Genomic DNA, 6,249 nt, shown 5'->3' with positions numbered 1-6,249 from the left:
GCAGAAACATGGTGGGCGGCCATCAGTTTCCTGGGAGCTACTTGTGTAGTTTCTGTGGTACATAGGAATAAGTTCACCTCTGTCAACTCCGGTCTCATTACGGATGATGTGCCTGCTCATGAGTGAATTGAAATAGGTCACCTGACACTGCCAGTGCTGCCTTCTCTAAAACACTGAATCTCTGCCTCCACCTCTAAGACCTGCCACATTCTAGAGATGCCGAGAGAAGCTGTATTTTTATTTAGTCCTTTTAAGTATTGAAACTGTTCAGTAGTCAGGAAAAAATAGAATGCCCATGTCCCTGGCTCTGTGTTGATGTTCTCACCAAGGCTGCTAAACAGCACTCTTTCTGCTCAGAGACTCACAAGGTCTCTCAAGGAAACAGATGTTTTGTCCTATGGTTTTAACACCTCTCTTCTCAAGAACTCAATAACTACAGCTCAGGAAATGCTGGGTAGAGATGACTGTTCCATTGCTTCACTACTCCACATCTTCCTGTCTAAGGCACTTTCCTCCACACACCAAGCACCCAGTGATGATAAACTTGTAAAAGTCAAAACTGAAAGATAAGTATTCACATTGTTTGGGTTTGTGTATGCGGTAGGGATGCTGCTGAGCCCCAAAAGAGTCTGTGTTAAAAGAACTACTACCCTAATGTACACCAAGATGAAACTTTATATTTGGTAAAGATAGTCACTACTAAATCTGGGCTAATTTTTTGATATTTGGAATACTTTGGAATGCAGTTATATAAATGTGGCACCATATTTGCAGACCTCCAAAGGTAGCTGACAGGGCAACCACGTTTCAGCCCCTAGAAATATAAAGTTGGGCCTAAGAATAGTGTTTTAATGTTTTAAAATAAGGTAACATTTTAAAATCTCACTTTAAAACATCTGAATTTCTTGATGTAATTGGAAAATCATACTGTACCTTGTGGGCACTGCCCTACAATATTTTATACTTGCCCAACTCATACTCTAGTTATATTTGTAGTTTTTACTCTAGAGACTCACTTAAACAGTATATTTAAAGAAGTTCCTAAATTAATTGCACTGAACTCAATTTACTCTACCAATATCTCTCCACATATCCTATCATAAAATATTGACCTTAATTTTATATTTTATATTGCCCAGTGTTTTCCAACTTTGATCATGAATCAGTATCCCTATGGCTGTGGAAAAATTAACTGAGGGGGTTTCCTAAACTTGGGTTACCTGGAACTCACCCTCAGAGATGAGGATTTGGTGAGTCAGAGGTAGAGTGCCATCTATCTTGTTTGTCATTCTTTCTTGAAGAATTCTCTTGCATAATATTTTAGAAATGACCGAGGCTCAACTAAATGTAAAAGGGCTGAGAAGGCACTGAGATGCATTGACTGCTGCACCTTGAATGCTTTATAGGCCCAGAAAATACTGGTAAGTACATTACATTTATTGTCATTAATCACTTTAGTTTGCTCTAATAGGGCAGCTGACTGCATGGGAAAATTAAGATTCAAGAGAAAGATGCCTACAACCAAAATCCCAGAAGCAAAAACAGGTAGATGTCCTTACCCTATATTTCCTTGCTTTTGCTCCAATCTATTCTCTGATGAACATAGACAGCTCTGTCCTAATTTTCTCAGTCCCCCTAGGTTTCTTACTCATTTTGAAAACCCTTTCCAAGGAGTGTGTGAGGAGGGGTGAACATCGGCACTGAACTGTAATTTGATTTGATATTTTTCTAATTCTACCTCTTTTATTTTTTCTTTTATCTCCTATGTTTATAGATACTCTTTGAGGATTTTGCCCTGCATAAAGTAGAACAATGATGTTCCAGTTATGAGTTAGACAGATACTTCTTACTTAGACATTAATATTGGTCAATTTTTGTCAGTATTCTTCATTGGGTGAGGTTCATCATGTATTTCTTGAGACAGTGATTTGTAGTCAGAGATCACATATCGTGGGAAGAGAAGAAGGAGGAGGTTCAGATTGGAGTCCAGAATCCCTGTGGCTTCAGAAATCCAGGCCCAATGTCCTTGTGAAGAAATTACCTCACTTAGTGCTTTGCCAATAGCTGAAAAAGGATGAAGCAGCAGTGCTGTGGTTTGAATGTGTGCTCCCGAAAGCATGCTTTGGAAATTTGATATCCGTGCAACAATGTTGGGAGGCAGGGCCTAATGGGACGTGTTTGCCTCACAAGGACTCCATCCACATGAATGGATTAATGCCAGTTGTGACAGGGTTGGAGGATGGGAGCTTGGTCTCTGGCTCTACCTTGTGCAGCTGTCTTCCCCTTCTGCCTTCCACCATGGGATGACACAGCAAGAAGATCCTAGAAAGATATGGGACCCTCAGCATTGAACTTCCCAGCCTTTGGAATTGTAAGAAATAAATTTACTTTCTTTGTAAATTTTCCAGTCTCCTCTATTCTGCTATAGCAACACTGAAGAGATGAATGCAAGCAGTATCCTAATAGACAGCAAAGTAGTTGTATTCTGGTATGTGGGATTAATGAAGGGAAAGTTGCTATGTAAGACTAGGTAGCTGCCTATCGCTGGAAGAGAAATACAGATTTTGTGGGTATGAACTAATGGCAAGTGAGCTATTCTCTTTGACTATAATGAGTTCATTTAATTTTCAAACCTCAAGTTGAAGAAAACAGAAGAAACTGTGCGACATGAAGATTGTGTCCTTGTTCAACACTATCAGTGCAATAACAGTCCTGATTAAAGAAAGTGTAGCATCGGGAACATAGATGCAGAAAGTCCTGCAGAAAGTCATGCAGATGTTCTGGCCCTCTCCTCTCCTTCCTCTTTCTCCATCTCATTTGTCTTATGCTTCTTCTTCATCCCTTAAATAGTTTATATTTCTTGAGGCACAGCAGCACCTCAAACTTAATGCTTTAGCCAACAGAATTAGGGAGTTCATGTTTCTGTCAGCAAACGCAGCTGAGCTCAGCTGCCCAGTCATACTGCTGTCAGTTTTGTAAGACCGAGGGCCTTACCAAACGCTCCGAGGAGCTGACTGCAGTGATGAACACTCGGGAAGGAACACACCGGACAAGTTGGAAAAATGAAACAGACCTTTATTAGTCTGGCCAGACGGCACTCTCAAAGCAAACTAGCTAAGAGAGGCAACTGGCTCAGAGTCCGAGATTATTTTATAGGGGGTTGAGGGGGAAGTTAACAAGCAGATTTACGAAAGGGGACAAAGTTTCGTGGTCACTTGATGTATGCTGATAATCACCAGACATCCCGACTAGTAGTCATGGCGGTCACGTACTAGTGGTCGGCAGATGTTTGCACTGTTTGCAGATTGTTCTAATAGATAGCAATGTTCAGGACATCAGTTCTGGACAGTGAATTAGGTGACACACTTTAGGCATTTTAACTGATTTTAACAATCTAAAGCTAGCAGGCACAGAGCATGAGTGAGGTCATTAGAATTAAACATCCTGGTGTTAGGGTAAAATCTTATAGCCCCACAGTTTGGTGCACTTATGCATGTGTGGTCAGCTATGGTCAGCTGGGAGGCTCTTCTGTGTGGGTTGTTTGCTCATTAGCAGGAGTAATGAAGACGAATGAACACAGATCTCTTGATGAAAAGCAGCCTGTGCTATGTTGGCCGACATGGTGACTGGAAGGGCTCTGAAGGAGTGGAAGCATGCAAGGGACTGTGAAGGGTGGGTTCTGAACTGGTACAAGATCATTTCTGCCACATTCCAATGGCCAAAGCAATTCACAGTCCTATTGCAAAAGATTGATAAGTAAATTCTACCTCTTGATGGGAAGTTCCAGAAAGTCACATTTCAGAATTAAAAAATGGAAACTAAGTCTTTATAAATAGAGAAGTGTGGAGAGGTTGATGGGGGGGTAGGAGGATGGGGGAAAATAAGAACCAAGAGAGCTTATGTAAAGGTGCGAATCTCCAATGATGAATGTCATTATATTGTATACCTAAAATACACCAATAAAATTAATTTTTAAAACTCAATAAAATTAATTAAAAAAAAGGAATTATGGAGGGCTAGGGATGTGGCTTGGTGAGCAAGCACCTGCCTAGCATACATGGTGTCCTGGGTATCCAATGCAAGCAAAGAGTGTGTGGAAGGGAGGGAAGAGATGGACATAAAAGCAGGAGTGAAGAATTATAGCAATCTTTATAATCTATTCATACATTATTAAATTTTTCTCGAGTTTCTTTAACACAATCATTGCAGCACAGTGTTTATATCTGTAGAAGCCATGGAGAATGAAAATAGAAGTAACAAATACCATCCCTATGTTTAAATTGCTTATAACCTAGAGGGAAAAAAGGCATCACCCTCATCTGCAATCCATAGATACAAACATTCCTAGTTATTATAGTGCAGCATGTATACACTAGAGAAATATGAATGAAAGAAAAATTAACAGAAATGGAAGTCAGTGATAATGTGCTTTACTTAACTACTTCAGCTCTTTATTTCCATCACCAATTTAAGGTCCTGTGGGTGGTTTCAAAAACTTCCTTAATGTTTTTATACCCAACTTATTGAATTTCAAACATTGTTTCTAATAATTTATACATATTTTAAGAAGAAAGAAAAATAATATAATTACTACTCATAGGCTGTCTAAATCAACATTTGAGAAAATTTTGCTATGTGTATCATATATATGTATGAGACATATATTATAAGTTAAAACTACATATAAAGGAAATTTTACAGCAATACATACCAGCATCAAAAATGAGAAAGATTCCAAATAAGCAACCAAACATCATACCTATGAGAAACTATAAAGACAAGACAAATTTATCCCAAAGTTGGAAGAAGGAATGAAATAATAAAGGCCAGTGCAGAAACACATAAAATATAGAGTAAAATTAGAAAAAATTAATAAATTATTGTTTTTTGAAAACATAAACAAAATTGGACTTTCCTACACTAAGAACAAAATGGAGAAGACTGAAGTGAAATGAAAAATGAAACATCACAACTGAAACCACAGAAGTATGAAAAGCTCATACAAAACCACTTAGAATAATTATACACCAATAAACTGAATAATGTAGAAGAAAGATACATTTCTAAACATATAAAACCTGCCAAGACTAAATCATGAAGAAATGGGAAAACTAAACAGATCCTAGTGAGTAAGGAGATTGAATAAGTAATTAAAAATAGTTTTCATCAAAGAAAAACCTAGGAACCAATGGCTGTACTGCTGAAGTCTACCAAATATTTAAAGAAGAATGGATACCAATCTTTTACAAACTCTGTCAAAAAAGAAGAAAGAATTCTTCCTTCTTTTTTTTTGGTACCAGGGATGGAACTAGGGACCTTGCACTTTTGAGACAGGCGGTGGACCACTGAGCTAAATCCCCAGCCCCTTTCCAAATTCATTTTAAAATGGTTGCCTTACATGGAACTCAAAGCCAGACAAAGATGCTACAAGAAAAGTTACCTATAGGCCCAAATCTCTGATGAATATAGTAAATACAAAAATTCTCAACAAAATACCAGCAATACAAATTTAACAGCACTTTAAAAGGATCATTCACCATAATCAACTGGGATTTATTCAGAGATACAGATATGGTCCAACATATGCAAATCTATAAATGTGTACACTCTAAAAACCTCTGTGTCTCTTTAAGCATTTAAAAATAAAATACCTAGGAACAGATCTAAACAAGGAAGTAAAAGACATGTACTTGGAAAAACATAAAAACATTGATAAAATAAACAGAAGAGAACACAAGTAAGTGAAAAATATCCTATGTTCTTAGATTAAATTATTATTAAAATATCCATACTAAGGAAAGGAATCTACAGATTCAATACAATCTTTATCAAAATTCTAATGATTGTTAAGATTAAAAAAAACTAAAAATTTGTATAGAATCATAAAAGACCATAAATAGTCAAATAAATCTTGAGTAAAGGGCCAAACTAGATCCCCCACACAAGCAAATTTCAAAACTTCAAAGTATACTACCATGTTATAGTAATCAAAATAACATGTTACTGGCATAAAAAGACACATAGATCATTGGAACAGAAATAAATCCATGCATTTATGCCCAATGATTTTCAATAAAAATACTAAGCACTTTCCAAGTGGGAAAATGTCAGTTTCTCCAAAAATGGTTTTTGAAACTACTGTATATTTGCTGCAGGACAATGAAATTAGACATCTATCTCACATGAGATAAAAAATGAACTAAAATTAATTAAAGACTTAAATTTAAGACCTAAAGTTATAAAATTATT

Source organism: Heterocephalus glaber, unplaced genomic scaffold, assembly GCF_053883595.1.
Source record: "Heterocephalus glaber isolate CG9 unplaced genomic scaffold, H.glaber_assembly_v1.0 deba00001461, whole genome shotgun sequence".
Taxonomy (NCBI): Eukaryota; Metazoa; Chordata; class Mammalia; order Rodentia; family Bathyergidae; genus Heterocephalus; species Heterocephalus glaber.
Note: the sequence above shows the minus strand (reverse complement) of the source record.